Below are 22,120 nucleotides of genomic sequence, written 5' to 3'. Positions count from 1 at the left end.
CAACGACCTCTGCGCTTTGCGGCACCGTGTGACGTCACGTAGGCGTGACCCCGCAGGCGAGCGAAGGGAGGGACCAAGGCCAGGAGCCCTACAGTTACGCCATTCACGCGTAGGGAAATACTAACCAGACAGCGGTGCAAGCCAATCGCAATCAGTGCTCTGGAAGCAGGGAGACTTGGGTGGAGACTTCAGAGACTGCAGTTGCAGGTGGGTGAGCTCCTGGGTCTGAGGGAGGAGTGGGATGTCAGTTCCTCATTCCTGGGGTCGGGGTTACCTCGTACGACCCCCAGAGAAGGGGCTTTCCTTACCTTCAGCTGCTTCTGTCGCCCCTTTGTATTTTGGGGAGGGAGAGGGTTTTCTGGCTAGGAAGGATTACCTAGATATCCCTGGAGTTGTGCAACGCGGTGGCCCTGAGTTGCCTCCTCCTCTTGCCCCCCAGCCTCATCTGTCAGTGGAAAACCTACCCTCACCCAGGCATTCCTTACCCCTATCAGCTGCCCACCTGAAAGCTGCCATCGAAAGCCTGGCTAAGACCCTGTCCTCAGCGCTGGCGTGAGCGCGGGCCCCGCCTGAATCCGAGGCTGTCAGCTAGCTGCTGGGCTAATGCTGACCCTTCATTGCGGCGCTTAGCGCCCAGGTGCTATTTTGCGGTTGCCACGCCTGAGCTAGTATTAAAGGGAGAAAACGGGATTCCGATGTTGAATCATCAGTGGTTTCATCTTGACAGAGGTCCTTGATCTCTCTAATAGCCACAGAAATCAAGTAAATAACTTCAACGGTCCTTCAGGTTTACTCTGTGCCTTTGCTCACTTTTTCCCCTCAGGCTTTATAAAGAGTCACATTGATATAGTCTGTTTCCATGTAGACTGTTTATGACTTTTTTTCGGTCAGTACTGGGGATTGAACGCAAGGACGCTCTACCACTAAACTACGTCTCCAGTCATTTAAAATTTTTATTTTGTGACAAAGTCTTGATAAATTACCCAGTCTGGCTGTGAATTGCCATCCTCCTGCTTCAGCCTCCCCAGTCACTGAGATTACAGGCATACGCCAAGACTTTAAGCTGTTGGTAACACAGAAAAAGCCCACCTGATCAAAGTTCTTGTGGATTTTGGTAGAGGGAAAATTTGTATCTGCAGATGAATGTAAATACCCCGCTTGATGGTAGATTAAGTGCTATACAATGGATTCAGCCTATTCGCTTCTTCCTATGGCTGCCAGGAAATATCATCTATGTCCCGCAGTATTGATCACCACAGTTACCTGCCTGTTACTTCTTTAAGCAGAATTTTATTCCTTTTTTCATCTGTACTTCTTCCCCATTAAGTTTTTGTAATATCATGAGTCCCCTCGAATCCTGTGCAAGGCAGTGGGATTTTGAAAACACACACACACACAGAGAGAGAGAGAGAGAGAGAGAGAGCCTCAGAGCACAGTAAGATGAATTATTGGCTTGAAATATCAATTTAGCTAATACTAAGAGATTTTGTCAGGTGCTATGCTTAAGATCTGCTTACCACTTGCAGGGAGCTTTGTCTAGTAAGGCAGATGAAGGACACACATAAAAAGCTTCAATAAGAAGATATGAAAAGTAAAAAAGTACTAAAATCTACATCAGCAATGATTATAATACAGTTTTTCATTTTTCATTTTTTGTATCTAAGCATCATACATCATAAATGAAGCATCATTTCCTTATCTTTTGAACTGATTTTTATAATTTTGGTATGTTTTCTGTTTTTAAAATACATCTATGTACATTATCTTACATGTTCTTCTGTTAATAATTATTAATGATGGAGAAACAGCTCAAAGGAATTTGCAAAATAATTTAAGTTCAGGTTTAGGAATTCATATTCCCTTCTTTTACCACTAAACTAATTGTACAAGATTTATTTAGTGCAATATACGGACAAGTGATGTAGTGGTTATTTTTACAGTTTTTTTCTACCTATAATATAATTCTCTCTTACCAACATCAGATTCCTTGTTCCTCTGTATGATTTAGGCTCAAATGTCATACAAAGATAATGTCTAGAATAGCTCATTCTCCTTACCCTCAATCCCAGCCCCAAGTCTACTACTCTAGTGAACACCCTTTGTAGGTTTATTTAAGTTAATCACCCTCCTTATTTACTTTTTAAAATCTTATTTGTCCTTCAAGGCTTAGCTTAAGCCTTTCTCCAGAGTATTAAAAAATAAAGGTATTGTTTATAGAATTCATTTGCCAATTATTCAAATATTGCTTTATAAAATCTCTTTTATGGTCCTGATACACACACACACACACACACACACACACATAATCTTTCAAATAAGAATATAAATTGAGAAAGAATTTCATGTATATTTGAACTTTTACAATGATATACATAAGTAAATGTTAGTAATTGACTATTTTTGTACTGCAAATTGAAGCCAGGGTCTCAGTCATGCAGACAAGTGCTCTGCCACTGACCTATATCCCCAGCCCTTTAAAAAAAAAAAAAAACTTTTTGGGACACTATGCTGACCAGGCTGGCCTCAAACTTGCAATCCTGTTGCTTCAGCCTCCTAGATAGTTGATATTACAGGTATTTATCACTGCCCCCAGCCTAGTAATTGACTTTTACAATAGATTTTATTATTCTCATTGGGGTAATACTGTTTTTATATAGTCTGTCTTTATCTCCTTCACTTTTTTAAAAGGAAATATAAATACACCAGTTAGTAACTTGCCTAACTAGGTTCCATAAACCCAAAATTATATTAAAAATTGTTTATTGCATTGGTCAGGAGAAGAAGAGGATGAACATAATAGAGGCTTTGCCAGTTTATGAGTAATAGTCATTTTGCCTGATCCTGATTCATAGCTTCTTACAGGGATTCTGGGAGACATGATGTTCTCTTTCCAGTTCTACCACCAGTTGTCTGTATGACTTTGGTAAATCACTCTCCCAGGTACTAATTTCAGTGGAAAGGCATCAAATGAGATCTAGCTAAGATATTTGAGATCACTAGCTTTTTATTGGGTTACAAACTTTATTCTCTCTCAGACCTTTTTCTTTTTTTCCACCCAAGACTTTATTGACTAGCTCTATAATTCTGCCAGTTTCTCAAGGAACAAACCATTATTCTCCCTTTTCCTCATTCTCCATGTTCATCCCAAAGCCCTATTTTGGTTCTGCTCTAAAGTAAAGCTAAATCCATCTATTTCTCTTCCCATCATTGTACAACTTGTCTTCAAAGCTAAATCTAGAAATCTATGCTCTTAATCACTATGCAACATTGCTTCCTAATTAGATTGACAAGGACAGAGTGTTGTGGCACAGAACTAATATTCCTGAAAGGTTAGATGAGGAGAGACATGAGAATTCAACTTTGAGATGATAGTGTGGTGACATTGAGAAGGGCAGTTTAAGTAGGGTAAAAGAAAGGAACTTGATTGTAGTGGAATGAGAAGGTAACTTGAGGCTATGCTACCACAAAGTTAGCCCTTAAAGAAGTTTTTTCTACTTGAAAAAAATATAAAAACAGGATGGTAGCTAGAAGAGAATAAGAAGTCAAAGATATTTTTTGTTTGGTATTTGTTTACAGATGGAGATACTAAAATTTGTATTCTGTGGAAAATGTATAGTAGAGAAAGAGAAATTTTACTATTGCAAGGGAGGTTAGTTGTGTGTGTGTGTTTTCACCACTCTAATGTGTACTCCGGAGTAGAGGACCTTGTCTGTATTGTTTTTAGCTGTATCTTCTGTATTTAGAACAGAGCCTACTATAATAATAACTACTCCCCTAACTTTCTAACAATTGCTGAATGACATGGACTCTGCTTCTTTTACTCTTTTTTCAATTTATTTTTCACATATTTTCTGGAAAGATTTTTTTAAAACACAAATCAGATTAAATACCTAGTTTAAAATTAGTTGTTCCTATTGTACTTCAAATCGAATTGTAGCTCCTTGCACCTGCTTTCTGCAGTCCTGTTTCCTGACATGATTGTTCCCACTAACTGTTCTCCAGGTACACCAGCTGCCTTTAAATTTCTTAAAAACTGAAGGACTACTTTCTCACTTTAGGACTTTATCTAGTATTTCTCCCACCAATACCTTACCTTCTCACCAGTCAAGTCTCAAATTACACCTTCTTAGAAAGGGATCTGAGTCACACCCCATGTACCCACTTACTTACTATTTGACCTTGGGAAAATTACTCAAAAATCTCATGTTTTTCTATCTAGAAAATGGAGATGATACTCCAGTTATCTGCTTTATATAATTGGTTTGAAGATTAAGAGCATGTATAAAGCATGAAGTACAGATCCAGGCACAGAGTGAGCACTGTGTTAACTGTAACCATTTTATTATCTGAAGTAGACTGTTCCTGCTTTTCTTTTTTCTTTTTTCTTTTTTTTTTGTGTGTAATTTATTATCATCAGCAGGAACCATATCAGCCATATGCTCCAAAATATTTAGTTCCTAATTCATATATAGTTAACATATGCAATAAATATTGAATAGTATAAGTCAGAAATCTTGCTCCATTTTGGAACATCAGTATCAAACTAATAAGTGAATGACTCAATGAAATCAAAGCCCAGGTCAATTAGGACACAGCTTTAATTTCATATTTTATCAATTTTCATATGCCTTTCCATCACTACTTTGCATCAAAGACTTGGTTCTTAGGTTTGACCCTTGTACTTTTATTGATTCAATTATGTAAATCACCTTTTAATGGAGGACATTAAAAGAAAGAATAATTTGTTTTGAAAATTGATTCAGTCTTTATTAAACAGAAAGGTGTTTCATTGAAGCTGAGATGCAATAGATGAAATACACTATTATTTTATGTGCTACTAAGAAAAAAGATATGCCAGTTTAATTATTGTATATTTTTTATCATTTGGAATTTTTCATTCTGAAAAAATGAGCCATATGTGCATGTGCTCCTGTGTATATATGTATACACACACACACACAAAAAAAACATATATCCCTTGTACATACACTGAAAGAAAAATTGGCAGAGTTGTTCCTAAAACAACTTAACATTCAATCTCTATTTAGGCTCACTTTCAATTCATGCTCAATGTCTGTGTTATATCCATATAATATCATTCTTTGTTTATAGAATTAGTGATTCATCATTTCTTATGGAAGCATCTGTTATTATCTCCAGGGTTTTCTTCCAAGTTGCTAATATCCATTTTTCATATTTAATATTCATGCGTTGACTAATGTGACTGCTGAGCAAGCAATGTGGTTATAAGATGCCTGTTCACTTCAAATACTATTATGAAAAAAATTGCCTTAATAAACTACCATAATTGAATTTGAAAAATATTTGGAAAAAATAATTAACTTTCAAATCTTCTGCCAAGAATTAAGAATAGTTCAACATTTAACAATATTGCATATTTTAATTATTAATACTTATATACACTTGACAATATTAATTCATCATTTATGATATCATTAAAGTATTACAACACTCCAGTGAGATTGGTGTGTCTACTTTGCAGATAAGGAAACAAAAGCTTCACCAATCCTGAGCTGTAGTCACCAGTAAATGATGGACTATTTGGAACCATCTTCCTCCTGCTCCAAATCCCATTTTCTTTGTTATTTGCAAAATATACAAATAGAGATTTATTCAAACCAAATTTAAGAAATGGAAACTTTTAGCTGCTTGGATTTGTTATTCTATGTAGAATATACATGGCAGGGGGATTTATTTTTTTACTTTATAAAACCAAATAAATGTGATTGATCTTAAAGTTTTATTTTAGTATACTTAAAATTTTCTAGTAAACTCTGCTTTGTTCCTGTTCATAGAAATAAAAATTCCTTTATGTTATGTCATTGGGTTCTATTCTTATTCATGAACTATAATCCTAAATAATTAACTCAATCCAACATAAGACCTAAATTACATATTTCTAATGATAATGAAATTGATTAAGAAGTATTTTGGTTGGATTTTTTTAAAATTGATACTCTTAATACCTATGCCAATATGCACATAGTTTTATCTTTTTGAAGGTTTAGAAGATTTTGATACATTTTTGCAGTTTCATTTTCTAGTTATTTCAAAAAATATTGAAAAACCACTTTATACTCAAAATGTTTTCTTTGTATTTCCTAAGTGTTTTGAATAAGACTAAAACTGGAATTGCAAAGTAGTTTCTTGAATTGATATTTTATTTTTTTATTTTGAACTAATTACATGTAGATATTTAGTTATAAGGATAGTGGAGAGAGTTCTCCTGTATCCCTCACCCAGTTTTTGCTAGTGTTTAATATGTAACACATAATTATAGTACAAAATTGAAATCTCAGATTTGACAGTATAATGGGTGATTTAGTTCCATGTCATTTCTCATATATGTATATGTTATTATAACTTTCACAACAATCTCTATACAGATTAAGGGCTGCAGAGGTAGCTCAGTGGTAAAGTGCTTATTTGGCATGCTCAAAGCCCTAGGTTCCCAGCAACACACACACATGCACAAATGTGAGCAAGACCTTACTATAGATCACTACAAATGTCTCTCTTGTGTGCAAAACTACCCTTTCAACCACTCTCCACCATCATCCACTGCTGGCAACCCCTAGTCTCTTTTCCAGGTCTGTAATTATGCCATTTCAAGACCTTTGTATAAATGGAATTATACAATGTGTGATCTTTTGAGATTGGCTTTTTAGTAACTCATCATAATGCCCTTGAAATCCATCTATGTTGTTATGCATATCAATAGTTTGTTCATTTTTAATGGTGAGTAGTATTCCATGGTATGAATATGCCAGATTGTTTATTCATTCACCTATTTAGCAGCATTTTGGTTGTTTCATCTGTTTTCGTATACTAACAAAATCTTTGTAAAGCAGCAAATACAAATTTTTGTGCACATTTAAGTTTTTATTTCTCGGAGATAAAATGCCCACGAGTATCATTGTTGAATAACATGGTAAGTATATATGTAATTTTTTTCTGATTTTTTTTACTTGTTATTTTAATAGATCATTTGCATTTTCTTCAATAATAAGTAAATCTGACCAAAGGTATCTACCCCTTTGGTCAGATTTACTTATTATTTAGCAACTGAAGCATTAAATGATAGTTTTTACTCTCAATCTTTAATAATATTATATTCATTATATTTGAGATTGTTTAGCTTTCTCATGGAGAAAAAGAAACTCAGGCATAAACCTTCATATTATGCACTTGCTGGGCCTGCAACACAGTTTTAACTAATTTTTTTAACTGATACGTGGGCAATTTCTATAAAGTAGGCAGATATCAACAAGAATGATTTAAATGAGACATCATTACCCTAGGTACATGTATGATTGCATGAATGGTGTAACCCTACTTTGGGTACAAAACTAAAGAAGTCAAAAATTATGTTTCATTTGTGTATGATGCGTCGAAGAACATTCTGCAGTCATATATAACTGACTATAACAAATAAATAAATTTAAAAAAGAGAATGATTGTAAAGTGGCCGGTAAAGAGTTATGATCTTGGATCCATTACTCAATCCATTTCAAGGTCTCATTTACATTCTGGTTCTTTGCTTGGCAGCTGATACACAATTACTCCTTTGTAGGATGCTATAGCTTCTTCATAAAGAACTTGAAAAATATCAGATTGAGTATTATCTTTTAATTTCTTCTCACTATAATCTCTTGTTTCAAGTGTTTTCCACAATACACTGTTATATGTTCTCAACACAAAAATTATATGAAACCAGCATTCAGGGAGGAAATAAAAACTGTGGTGATCAACAGTGAACTCCACCTTTTCTCATTTGTTTTTCTGACCTATCAACTATTCTACCTAAAATGGGATATTATACCATCATGTAACTGGCCTTCTAGAGCTAATCACCCACCCACCTTAATGTATTTCAGTTATGATCTTGATGTAAGTTTCTTGCCTACTATGGTTTTCCCAACCCCTGGGGTACTGGTGAAGGTCAGAGGCAACACCACCACAGAAGGAGGGAGGCGCCTCCACTCACCTTCCAGCTACACTACCATATGTTTAGTTTTTTTAAGAAACTGCCAAACTATTTCTACCAAATATGTGTGTGTGATCCAGTGTCTCTATATCCTCTTATGCCTTTGATATTGTCACTAAGTTTTTTTTTTTTTTTTTAGCCACTCAAATAAATGGGCAGTGACTTTTCATCTTGGTCTTAATTTGTATCTCCATAAAGACTAATAATGTTGAACATCTTGTCATGTGTTTATTTACCATCTGTATATTCATTTTAGTGAAACATTTCTTCATACCTTTTGCCCATTTTTTAATTAGATTGATTTGGGTTTTTTTGCTGGTGAGTTTTGAGAGTTCCTTGTGTATTCTTTAATAGATTTGATTTTGCAGATATAGTCTTCTGGTTCAAAGCTTGTTCATTTATCACATTCATCTTTTTTTTTTTTTTATTGGTACCGGGAATTGAACAACCGAGGGGCACTTGCCCACTGAGCCACATCTCAGCCCTATTTTATATTTTATTTAGAGACAGGATCTCACTGAGTTGCTTAGTGCCCTGCTTTTGCTGAGGCTGGCTTTGAACTTGTGATCCCCTGTCTCAGCCTCCCAACTGCTGGGATTAACGATGTGCACCACTTGCACTGGCTGTTCATCATCTTAACAGGGTATTTCACAAGAAAAAAAAATAATTTTGATGAAATCCAATTTATTAAAATATTTTTTCATTTACAAATTATGCTTTTGAAGTCATGTCTAAGAAGTCATTGACTAACTCCTAGTCACAAAGACTTTATCCTATATTTTCTCCTAAAATTTTCTCTTAAGTGAATTAATCTGTAATGGGATTAATTGAGTGGTAATAACTGGAGACATGGGGTGTGGCTTGAGGATGTTGTAGGTTTATTGGTGCCTTGGCCATGGGATATATATTTGAATCTGTCAAGTGGAGGCTCGCTCTCTGCTACCTGATCATCATATGAACTGGTTCCCTATGCCACACTTCCACCATGATGTTCTGCTTTACCTCAAACTGCGAGAAATGGAGCCAGCTGTCTGTGGACTGAGACCTCGGAAACCATGAGCCCTCATGTAAACTTTCTTCCCTAAAATTATTCTGGTCAGATCTTTTAGTCACAGCAGCGAAAAAGCTGACTAAACACACTATGAGTTAAATTTTATATGAAGTATGGTGTTTAGGTTTATTTATTGACTCGTGAATATCTATCCTCTTAAGCACTGTTTGTTGAAAAGACTATTTTTCTTCCATTGGATTGCTTTTGAACCTTTGTCAAAAATGACTAGACTGTCTGGGGGCCAGGGCATGGCAGCACATGCCTGTAATCCCTCCTACTTTGGGAAGCTGAAGCAGGAGGATCAGGAGTTGGAGGCCAGTCTAGGCAACAAAGCCATACCCTGTCCCCTTCCCCCCCCCGCCCCCCCAAAAAAGACTATGCTTCTGTGAGGCTGTTCCTCTAGTCTATATTTTGTTCACTGATCTGATTGTCTGTCCTTTCACCAATGTCACAAGGTCTTGATTACTGCATCTATAATGTCTTGAAATTAGAAGGATCATTGTCATATTATTACTTTTTCAAAATTGTATTAGTCTAGTTTTTTTATCATTTCATATAACTTTTATAATAATCTCAATAGTATCTACAAAACATATCTTGCTTAGATTTTGATATATAGGTTTGGTTAAACCTGTATATCAGTGTTTTTTGGGGGGGTAGCGATTAATTTTGTGAGTATGTTGACTTTTTCAATTCACAGATATGGCACATTTTTCCTCTTTGATTTCTTTTGTTAGTATTTTAGAGTTTTCAGCAAATGCGTTATGTATGTGTTTTATTATATTTATATTTGGGTATTTATTTCCCTTCTTTTTTCAGCTATTGTATTTTTAATTTTGGTATTCATATATTTGTTACTAATATATAGAAATATAAATGATTTCTGTGTGTTGATCTTGTATTTTGTGTTGTTGCTGAGCTCACTTATTAGATTTATTTGTTTTTTAAGGAGGTTAGATTCCTTGGGATTTTTTGTGTACACAATCTTGGTATATACAAATAGAGACAATTTTGTTTTTTCTTTGCCAATATATATGCCTTTTATTGAATTTCCTTGCTTTAGTGTGCTGGCTAGAGCTTCTAGTGCTATGATGAATAGCAGTGGTAAGAGTAGACATCCTTGCTGTTTTCCTCATAAGGAAGAGATTTGGTCTCTATATTAATACTACTATTTAGTATAATGTTAGCTATAACTATTGTTTTCAGTAGATATTCTCTAGCAAGTTGAGGGGGAAACTTTCTCCTGAGTTTTTCTAAGTAATGGGTTTTGGATTATGTCAAATGTTTTTTGTATAAATTGATATGATTATGTAATTTTTCCTTCTGTAGCTTGTTAATATGATGGATTACATTGATTGATATTCAGATATTTAATTAGTCTTACATCCCTGTATAAACTTGCTTAGTCATTATATAATTTCTTTTATAGTTTGATGAATTCTTTTTACTAATATTTTGTTAAGAATTTTTGCATCTGGATTTGTGAGGGATATGGGTCTGTGGTTATGAAGTGTGTGTGTGTGTGTGTGTGTGTGTTTGGGTATTGTCTTTGTCTAGAGAACAGCAGCAATGCTGGTTCAGTTCAAGGTCAGTTGTGGCTCCATGCATTGGGCCTAAGGTGAAGCAGAGCATCATACAGGGAGGGTATGGCAAAGCAAAGCCTGCTGACTTTCATGGCAGCCAGGAAGCAGAGACAGAGAAGAGAAGGTGCCAGGGGCAGGATATATCTTTCAAAGGTACATCCCTAGTGATCTACTTCCACCTTCTGTGGACTATTACCTGTGAATTCATCAGTGGAACTAATGCACTGATGAGATTAGCACCCTTATGATACAATCATGTCTCAAAAGTTCCACCTCTGAATGTTAGGGAACTAGCCTTCAACACGTGAGCCTTTGAGGGACATTCCAGATCCAAACCATAACCCTGATCTATGGATTATTTAGAAGTGTTTTATTTATATTCTAAGTCCTTATATATTTTCACATCTTTTGTAAAATTAAATTTTAGTTTGATTTCATTGTGGTCAGATAACATAATATGTATAATTTCAATTCTTTTAAATCATTTGAGGTTTGCATTGTGGAGCAGGGTATGGTCAACGTAGGCATATGTTCCATGGGCACTTAAAAAGAACACTTAAAGTCTTCTGTAGAGGTTGATTAGATTCTGTTGATTGATGGTGGTGTTGAATTCTTTTATATATCCTTGATGATTTTTTGAGTAGTTTTAGAGAGGTGAGTATTTAGATCTCCATCTATAACAGTGGACTTGTTATTTTACTTTCCTCTTGCATCAGTTTCTACTTCATATATTCCAGAACTCTTTTGTTTATGCATATACATTTAGGATTGCTAGTCTTCATGGTAGATTGACATTATGTAATATTTCTGTCTATCCCTGGAAATTTTTATTTCCAAAGTCTACTTTATCTTGTATTAGTATTTCCATACTTACTTTCATTTAATTAAGGCTTGTATAGCATATTTTTTCTCTCCTTTTATTTTTATCTACTTATACCATCATACTTGAAGTGAGTTATTTGTAGGAAATTATAGTTATGGAAGTTATAGGAAGGTAACTCTTTATCTACTCTGGTAATCTCTGTGTTTTAATTGGCATGTATAAACCATATTTATTTAGTACAATGATTATGTTACTAGGCTATTTATCTTTTGTTTATTCTCCCTAATTTTCATTCTTCTATTTTATTTTCTATGTCTTTCTGTGGGTTATTTGAGACTTTTTAGAATTCCATTTTAATTTAGTTATAATGACCATAATTATTATCTCTCTGCATACATTTTTTGTTGTTGTTCAGCCTTCTCTGACATCATTCTACTAGGAAAACAGGAGGAGAAAGGTTGAGTCTCTGATTGCAACCTAGCATGTGCAGAATTCTAGGCTTGTCATTGCTCTTTTATAAATATGGGTAGATGAAGAACCACAATTCTTCTATTATGTTCAGCTAGGGTCATTGTCTAAAACCTTTTTGGTTTGCCAGGTTGTTCCTTTCTTAGTCCCGAGACTAAACATAACAAGTTTTTCTTTTTCTTTTATTGGTTGTTCAAAACATTACAAAGCTCTTGACATATCATATTTCATACATTTGATTCAAGTGGGTTATGAACTCCCATTTTTACCCCAAATACAGATGACAGAATCACATAGGTTACACATCCACGTTTTTACATAATGCCATATTAGTGACTGTTGTATTCTGCTACCTTTCCTATACTCTACTATCCCCCCTCCCCTCCCCTCCCATCTTCTCTCTCTACACCATCTACTGTAATTCATTTCTCTCCTTGTTTATTTTCCCATTCCCCTCACAACCTCTTATATGTAATTTTGTATAACAATGAGGGTCTCCTTCCATTTCCATGCAATATCTCTTTTCTCTCCCTTTCCCTCCCACCTCTCATCTCTGTTTAATGTTAATCTTTTCCACCTGCTCTTCCTCCCTGCTCTGTTCTTAGTTGCTCTCATTATATCAAAGAAGACATTTGGCACTTGTTTTTTAGGGATTAGCTAGCTTCACTTAGCATAATCTACTCTAATGCCATCCGTTTCCCTGCAAATTCCATGATTTTGTCATTTTTTTAGTGCTGTGTAATACTCCATTGTGTATAAATTCCACATTTTTTTATCCATTCATCTATTGAAGGGCATCTAGGTTGGTTCCACAGTCTAGCTATTGTGAATTGTGCTGCTATGAACATTGATGTGGCAGTATCCCTATAGTATGCTCTTTTAAGTTCTTCAGGGAATAGTCCGAGAAGGGCAATAGCTGGGTCAAATGGTGGTTCCATTCCCAGCTTGCCCAGGAATCTCCATACTGCTTTCCAAATTGGCCGCACAAATTTGCAGTCCCACCAGCAATGTACAAGTGTAGACTTTTCCCCACATCCTCGCCAGCACTTGCTGTTGTTTGACTTCATAATGGCTGTCCATCTTACTGGAGTGAGATGGTATCTTAGGGTGGTTTTGATTTGCATTTCTCTGACTGCTAGAGATGGTGAGCATTTTTTCATGTACTTGTTGATTGATTGTATGTTCTCCTCTGAGAAGTGTCTGTTCAGGTCCTTGGCCCATTTGTTGATTCGGTTATTTGTTATCTTATTGTCTAATTTTTTGAGTTCTTTGTATACTCTGGATATTAGGGCTCTATCTGAAGTGTGAGGAGTAAAGATTTGTTCCCAGGATGTAGGCTCCCTATTTACCTCTCTTATTGTTTCTTTTGCTGAGAAAAAACTTTTAAGTTTGAGTAAGTCCCATTTGTTGATTCTAGTTATTAACTTTTGTGCTATGGGTGTCCTATTGAGGAATTTGGAGCCCGACCCCACCGTATGTAGATCGTAGCCAACTTTTTCTTCTATCAGACGGCGTGTCTCTGATTTGATATCAAGCTCCTTGATCCATTTTGAATTCACTTTTGTGCATGGCGAGAGAAAGGGATTCAGTTTCATTTTGTTGCATATGGATTTCCAGTTTTCCCAGCACCATTTGTTGAAGATGCTATCCTTCCTCCATTGCATGCTTTTAGCCCCTTTATCAAATATAAGATAGTTGTAGTTTTGTGGATTGGTTTCTGTGTCCTCTATTCTGTACCATTGGTCCACCCGCCTGTTTTGGTACCAGTACCATGCTGTTTTTGTTACTATTGCTCTATAGTATAGTTTGAAGTCTGGTATCGCTATACCGCCTGATTCACACTTCCTGCTTAGCATTGTTTTTACTATTCTGGGTCTTTTATTTTTCCATATGAATTTCATGATTGTTTTATCTATTTCTACAAGAAATGCCGTTGGGATTTTGATTGGCATTGCATTAAACCTATAGAGAACTTTTGGTAATATCGCCATTTTGATGATGTTAGTTCTGCCTATCCATGAACAGGGTATATTTTTCCATCTTCTAAGATCTTCTTCTATTTCTCTCTTTAGGGTTCTGTAGTTTTCATTGTATAAGTCTTTCACCTCTTTTGTTAGGTTGATTCCCAAGTATTTTATTTTTTTGAGGATATTGTGAATGGAGTGGTTGTCCTCATTTCCATTTCAGAGGATTTGTCGCTGATATACAGGAATGCCTTTGATTTATGCATGTTGATTTTATATCCTGCCACTTTGCTGAATTCATTTATTAGCTCTAATAGTTTCTTTGTAGACCCTTTTGGGTCTGCTAGGTATAGAATCATGTCACCTGCAAATAGTGATAATTTAAGTTCTTCTTTTCCTATTTTTATGCCTTTAATTTCTTTCGTCTGTCTAATTGCTCTGGCCAGCGTTTCGAGAACTATGTTGAACAGAAGTGGTGAGAGAGGGCATCCCTGACTTGTTCCAGATTTTAGAGGGAATGCCTTCAATTTTTCTCCATTCAGAATGATGCTAGCCTGAGGTTTAGCATAGATTGCTTTTACAATATTGAGGTATCTTCCTGTTATCCCTAGTTTTTCTAGAGTTTTGAACATAAAGGGATGCTGTACTTTGTCGAATGCTTTTTCCGCATCTATCGAGATGATCATATGGTTCTTATTTTTAAGTCTATTGATGTGGTGAATAACATTTATTGATTTCCGTATATTGAACCAGCCTTGCATCCCAGGGATGAATCCTACTTGATCATGGTGCACAATTTTTTTGATATGTTTTTGTATCCGATTTGCCAGAATTTTATTGAGGATTTTTGCATCCAGGTTCATTAGAGATATTGGTCTGTAGTTTTCTTTCTTTGAAGTGTCTTTGTCTGGTTTAGGTATCAGGGTGATGTTGGCCTTGTAGAATGAATTTGGAAGTTCTCCTTCTTTTTCTATTTCCTGAAGTAGCTTGAAAAGTATTGGTATTAGTTCCTCTTTAAAGGTTTTGTAAAACTCTGCTTGCTGTATACCCATCCGGTCCTGGGCTTTTCTTAGTTGGTAGTCTTTTGATGGTTTCTTCTATTTCCTCAATTGATATTGGTCTGTTTAGGTTTTCTATATCCTCCTGACTCAATCTGGGCAGATCATATGACTTACGAAATTTATCGATGCCTTTACTATCTTCTAATTTATTGGAGTATAAGGATTCAAAATAATTTCTGATTATCTTCTGTATTTCTGAAGTGTCTGTTGTGATATTGCCTTTTTCATCCTGTATGCTAGTAATTTGAGTTCTCTCTCTTCTTCTCTTCGTTAGCATGGCTAAGGGTCTGTCGATTTTATTTATTTTTTCTAAGAACCAACTTTTAGTTTTGTCAATTTTTTCAATTGTTTCAATTTCATTAATTTCAGCTCTGATTTTAATTATTTCTTGCCTTCTACTTCTTTTGCTGTTGTTTTGCTCTTCTTTTTCTAGGATTTTGAGATGAAGTATGAGATCATTTATTTGTTGGTTTTTTCTTTTTTTAAGGAATGAACTCCAAGCAATGAATTTTCCTCTTAGAACTGCTTTCAATGTGTCCCATAGATTCCAATATGTTGTGTCTGTGTTTTCATTTATCTCTAAGAATTTTTTAATTTCCTCCTTGATGTCTTCTATAACCCATTGATCATTCAGTAACCTATTGTTCATTCTCCAAGTGATGCATGATTTTTCCTTCCTTTTTTTATCGTTGATTTTCAGTTTCTTTCCATTATGATCAGATAAGATGCATGGTATTATCTCTACTCCTTTATATTGTCTAAGAGCTGCCCTGTGACATAATATATGATCTATTTTTGAGAAGGATCCATGTGCTGCTGAGAAAAAAGTGTAACTGCTTGATGTTGGGTGGTATATTCTATATATGTCAATTAAGTCTAGGTTGTTAATTGTGTTATTGAGTTCTATAGTTTCCTTATTCAACTTTTGTTTGGAAGATCTGTCCAGTGGCGAGAGAGGTGTGTTGAAGTCTCCCATGATTATGGTATGGTGGTCTATTAGACTCTTGAACTTGAGAAGAGTTTGTTTGATGAATATAGCTGCACCATTGTTTGGGGCATATATATTTATGATTGTTATGTCTTGTTGGTGTATGGTTCCCTTGAGCAGTATGTAGTGTCCCTCTTTATCCCTTTTGATTAACTTGGGCTTGAAATCTATTTTATTTGATATGAGTATGGTCACTCCTGCTTGTTTCCGAAGTCCATATGAGTGATATGATTTTTCCCAACCTTTCACCTTCAGCCTATGTATGTCTTTTCCTATCAAATGCGTCTCCTGTAGGCAGCATATTGTTGGGTCTTGTTTTGTGATCCATTCTACTAGCCTGTGTCTCTTAATTGGTGAGTTTAAGCCATTAACATTTAGGGTTATTATTGAGATATGGGTTGTTCTTCCAGCCATATTTGTTTATTTCTGTTACTAAACATGGTTTGTTTTCCTCTTTGATTATTCCCCCCCCCTTTACTGTCCTACCTCCCACTGTTGGTTTTCATTGTTATTTTCCATTTCCTCTTCCTGTAATGTTTTGCCGAGGATGTTTTGAAGAGATGGTTTTCTAGCTGCGAATTCTTTTAAATTTTGTTTATTGTGGAAGGTTTTAATTTCATCTTCCATCCTGAAGCTTAATTTCGCTGGATACACAATTCTTGGTTGGAACCCATTTTCTTTCAGTGTTTGAAATATGTTATTCCAGGATCTTCTAGCTTTCAGAGTCTGTGTTGAAAGATCAGCTGTTATCCTGATTGGCTTACCCCTAAATGTAATCTGCTTCCTTTCTCTTGTAGCTTTTAAAATTTTCTCCTTATTCTGTATGTTGGGCATCTTCATTATAATGTGTCTAGGTGTGGATCTCTTATGATTTTGCACATTCGGCGTCCTGTAGGCTTCTAGGATTTGGGATTCTGTCTCATTCTTCAAGTCTGGGAAGTTTTCTCGTATTATTTTATTGAATGGATTGCTCATTCCTTTGGTTTGGAGTTCTGTACCTTCCTGTATCCCAATGACTCTTAAGTTTGGTCTCTTAATGTTATCCCATATTTCTTGGATGTTCTGCTCATGGTTTCTTAACAGTCTTGCTGAGCTGTCTATGTTCTTTTCAAGTTGAAATACTTTGTCTTCATTGTCTGATGTTCTGGGGTGTCGTGACTACCATGCCGGCAGGTCACTGGGCCTGTTCCGGGCGCGGGCAGCGGCTATGCTCTGCCCCTACTCCAATTGGGGTGACGTGCCTCCCACCCCGGCCGGCTGCTGGGCCTGTTCCACTGGTCGGTCGCAGGTCTGCCTACCTTGCGGGCACGGGCGGCGGCTCTGCTCTGCCCCTACTCCAAATGGGGTGACGTGTCTGTCGCACCGGCAGGCCACTGGGCCTGTCCTGCTGGTCGGTCGCAGGTCTGCCCACCTTTCGGGCACGGGTGGCGGCTCTGCTCTGCCCCTACTCCAATTGCGGTGTCCTGACTACCACGCCGGCAGGTCACTGGGCCTGTTCCTGGCGCGGGCGGTGGCTCTGCTCTGCCCCTACTCCAATTGGGGTTACGTGTGACGCCGGCAGGCCACTGGGCCTGATCCGCCGGTCTGTTGCAGGTCTGCCTACCTTGCAGGCGCGGGTGGCGGCTCTGCCCTGCCCCTCCTACCACGCCTGCGAACCGCTGGGCCTGATCTGCAGGTTGGTCGCAGGTCTGCCCACCCTGTGGGCACAGGTGGCGGTTCCGCTCCGCCCCCACTCCAATTGGGGTCACGTGACCACCACACCGTCGCGGCCTGATCCGGGCGCTGGCGAAGGCTCTGCTCTGCCCCTACTCCAGTTGGGGTGACGTGTGTACCACGCTGGCAGGCCGCTGGGCCTGACCACCAGTCTGTCGCTGGTGTGCTTACCTTGCAGGCGCGGGCGGCGGCTCTGCCCTGCCCCTCCTACCACGCCCGCGTACCACTGGGTTGCAGGTCTGCCCACCTTGCGGGCGTGGGTGGCGGCTCCGCTCTGCCCCCTCTCCAATTGGGGTCACGCAACCACCACGCCGGCGAGCCGCTGGGCCTGCTCCGGGCGCGGGCGGCGGCCCGGCTCCTCCCCTCTGGCTCGCAGACAAAGCGAGAGAGACTCGGGTGTCTGTGACTCACCCTCCCTACCAGGAGACCAACTGTTTCTGTCGCCGCTGGTATTGATGAAGATCTCTCCTCCGCCGCTTTCTGATGACATCAGATCTCTGCCATGTTGGTATCCTAAGCGAATGGCAGCACTTCGTTCCCTTTGCCGGGTGACCAAAGCAACGGGTGAGTCCTGACCGGCCCTCACAGGCCCTGTGTCAGTCCTGTTGCCATTGCCCACAAAGGCTCGGTTGGTATTTACCTCCACAGTACTCAGCAGGACCCGGACCAAGAAGCAGTTTCCGCGGGCTCCTTAGCCCTGGGCCAGAGCAGTTCCAGGAGCCGGAACTCAGCCGCTCTGTGCTCAGTGTATGCTCCGATAAGAGCAGGCTCCAAGAAGCAGTCTCCGCGGGTCATCTAGCACTGAGCCTGAGTAATCTGTCTGCAAGCCGCAGGCGAATGGCAGCCTGAAATTACCTGTTCTATGGCTGAATGTGCTGCGGTCAGTTGAAAACAGGGATGGTGACGTCAGCTCTCCAAGATGGTGGCCGCTGGCCTCCTCTGTGATCTGACCGGTGTGGAGAACCGAATTGGACCGCTTCCTTCCCCCGTCTCAAACCCAGAATTCAGCACTGAGTACGGTGCTTGCACGGCTGGCAGAAACTGCAGCGCTGTATCCCTGCGTCGCTATCTCCTCGTTTCCCAGCACGTGCTGCAGACTCTAGCCGCGGGGCCATTTGCTGAATAAGCAGTGTTACCCTCCGTGCGACAAGTCTCTCGCGTTTGAGTCCCCGCAGCCGATCCTCGTGCGATGGAAATCCTTCCTCCAGGTTCCGGAGCACCCCAGTATTGCTGGAAATTCCTAACAAGATAGCCTTTAGCAGTCCTGACTCGTCATTCTCCCACACAGTGACGCGGCACACAGGGGCAATGCACTCCCCTCGCCGCCATCTTCAGTCTCTATTTATTTATTTTAATTTGGCTAGTTTTTCCTCTTTGGTTATTTTTCCCCCCTTTATTGAGTTACCTCCCACAGTTTGTTTTGGGTGCTGTTTTTCAATTCCTCTTCTTGTAGTGTTTTGCTCAAAATGCCTTGCAGTGCTGGTTTTCTGGCTGCGAATTCTTTTAACTTTTGTTTATTGTGAAATATTTTAATTTCATTTTCAAATCTGAAGCTTAATTTTGCTGGATACAGTATTCTTGGTTGGAATCCATTATTTTTCAGCGTTTGAAATACGTTGTTCCAGGATCTTCTCGCTTTCAACGTCTGTGATAAAAAATCAGCCGTTAACCTAATTGGTTTACCCCTGAATGTAATCTGCCTCCATTCTCTCGTAGCTTTTAATATTTTCTCCTTGTTCTGTATGTTGGATATCTTCATAATTATGTTTCCTGGAGTTGGTCTATTACGGTTTTGAATGTTTGGGGTCCTATAGGCTTCCAGGATTTGGCAATCCATTCCATCTTTCATATCTGGGAAGTTTTCTAAGATTATTTCATTCAATAGATTGTTCATTCCTTTGGTTTGAACCTCTATACCTTCTTCTAACCCAATGACTCTCAAGTTTGGTTTTTTTATGACATCCCATATCTCTTGGATGGATTGCTCGTGATTTCTTAACATCCTTTCTGCGTTGACTATATTCTTTTCGAGTTGATAAACTTTGTCTTCATTTTCTGATGTTCTGACTTCTGTTTGATCTAGTCTATTTGTAATATTCTCTTTTGAGGTTTTAATTTGGTTTATGGTTTCCTGCATTTCTAGGATTATGGTTTGATTTTTTTTTTAAATCTCTATCTCCTGGTAGAGTTCATTCTTTGCTATTTGAATTTGCTTATGCAATTCGTTTTCAAAGTATTCTTTCATTGTTTGGACTTGCTGTCTAATGACTTCTCTAAGATTCCATTCCATCTGAGTCAGGTATGCCTTGAGTTCTTTCTCTGTCCATTTTTCTGATGCCTCTAGGTTCTCCTGTAAATTTAAGTTGTCCTGCATTGTTTGTAATCCTTTTTTCCCTTGTTTTTTCATGGTGTTCACGTTACTTTCCAACTCTGTGTAACTGCTGTGTTTCTATTTTCTCCTATAAAGTTGTTTTGGTTTTGTATGTCTCTGTGGTGTCTCCTTTGTGGTGGCAGACTATGCCTAGAAATGTTGGGCTTTATTGTACTTTAAAGCTGATTCCTTCAATCATAAAAGGCTTACGGATTCTGTATGCATATAGTGATTTGTTGTTTGGTCTTAGGACTTTATGTTTAGGTTAGGTGCTATGATGGTATGAAGGTTAGTATGTCTTGGCTACTTTGGAAGATTGCAGGGGGATATTAACAGGCGATTGGATCAGGGTGTTTGGTAATAGCTAGGTATTTAGAAGCCCTATAGATAGCCTCAAAACGATCACCTATTTGCATTTAGACAGTTACACGTAATGGAAGACGTAATGCTTGGGATGAAAGTTGGGGGGAAGGGGAAGGAAGGAGCTCTTGAAAAGAAAGATGGAGAGAAAGGTAGATAAAATAGAGGAGAATGGAAAGAGCAATAAAACTTGAAAAGGGAAAGAAAGAAGTAAGGAAAAGGGGAGAGAAAAAAAACTAATAAAATAGAAATAAAAATAAAATGAAGTCTTAGAGAGCCATTTTCTTCTCTTCCAGTAGGCGGAGGTGTGCTCTCCCACCGAGCTCCTGCCTTGTATGTGCCCACAGCAATCCCTGTAAGGCGGCTCCTGGGAGTGTCTCTATCCTGTTAGTCCAGAGCCGTTTCTCTTCTCCTGCCCCTCCCCCCTTCCTCCTGTCAGCCAGCTAGACCCCCGCTCACCGGAGGCGCTCGCCAAGGATCTGATTACACTTGCAGCCCCACTGCATGCCCTATTTCCCGAACAACTGAGCGCTCTCTCTGTTATTCATCCAAGCCCCAGTTCTATGGAGCGGTGATCTGGGAACCGACAGTTTAATTTTTCCGGACCCCTTTGGTGGGCACGCCCCCGGGAACTGGCGGCTAAGACCTTGGGTGTCGCTGCTGATGGTAAGGGGAGTTGGGGATCGAGAATCCCCTCTGCTTCCCTCGGCCCCTACAGTCACGTCCACGCTGCTGGTGGTAGGAGGAGTTGGGGGTCTGGAGTCCCTTCTGCTTCCCTCGGCCCCTACAGACACGCCCACGCTGCTGGCGGTAGTGGGAGTTGGGGGTCGGGAGTCTCCTCCGTTTCCCTCGGCCCCTACAGTCGCGCCCACGGAGCTCTGGATCGAGTTTTCCCAGCTGTATGTATCTGGTGAGGGTGGGAATCACACACCTGCTAAAGCCAATTCCGCTGGGAAGGAATCCTGTCCACTGAATTCTGGTGACGTCACCTGTCTGCTATGGTGGGCCCCAGGCTCCTTGCCAGAGTTTCCGAAGGGAGGGGTGGGTCTGGCCTGTCTCTGGTCTGACCCAGTCTCGGTTGGTTTCGGTTCCAGGTTCGCTGTTTCATGAAGGCTTGTTTAGAGACCTCTTCATAGGGTCCCTACGCCACACCTGCTGATCTGCTGTTCGCTGCGCAGCAGCGGCAGGTGGCAGGTCTGGACCTCTGCGCCGCGTAGCAGAGATTCACTCATCTGGGGCAAACTGTCACCTACAATAATCTTATAAATTCACCAGCAGGTCTCACTTCAGCAGAATTTTGCTAGAAGTTTCTCAGCAGGTAGAATCTGAACATATTTATGCGTCTCTCTAACCCCGTTATTGAGGAGGTACTAAAAGTGCTGCCTCCCCGCCCGCCACCATGTTGGGTCCACAAGTTTTTCTTGAGGCTCTTTCTGTGTGTGTGTGTGTGTGTGTGTGCACGCGCATGCGTGCACGCCAAAATTCTTCAGTATCCAGATTATATTAGGAAAAAAAAAAAAACACAAGGAACTCACCACCATCTTGCTCCTTAGGTCCCATGTTCACTAGGCACTCTGTTTTCTTCTCTCCACTTTTTTCGTAGTCTTCATATGTTTGAAATTCTGAGTGTGTATGTGTGTGTTCAAGGGAGGTTGTTGTACTTAGCAGGAAAAACAGGGGGAGCAGAAGTTTTTTTTGTATAGGGAATATAATTATAAGAATTAAATACC

At 39.0% G+C, this 22,120-nt stretch overlaps 1 protein-coding gene and 1 pseudogene across 1 annotated transcript in view; one reads left to right on the top strand and one right to left on the bottom strand.

Moving 5' to 3' along the window:
• The first annotated feature begins 64 nt into the window (after positions 1–64).
• Positions 65–22,120, top strand: part of Kbtbd3 (kelch repeat and BTB domain containing 3) — a 28,867-nt gene continuing 6,811 nt past the window's right edge. Inside the window, exon 1 of the mRNA XM_027930604.2 lies at positions 65–207. The gene's annotated coding sequence lies outside the window, so the exon portion shown is untranslated. The remainder of the gene's footprint in view (positions 208–22,120) is intronic.
• LOC139707001 (adenylate kinase isoenzyme 6 pseudogene) lies at positions 7,380–8,259 on the bottom strand (annotated as a pseudogene).

The sequence above is a fragment of the Marmota flaviventris genome, chromosome 9, assembly GCF_047511675.1.
Source record: "Marmota flaviventris isolate mMarFla1 chromosome 9, mMarFla1.hap1, whole genome shotgun sequence".
Lineage (NCBI taxonomy): Eukaryota > Metazoa > Chordata > Mammalia > Rodentia > Sciuridae > Marmota > Marmota flaviventris.
The sequence above is the reverse complement of the archived record's forward strand: the minus strand, read 5'-3'. Positions and strand labels throughout refer to the sequence as shown.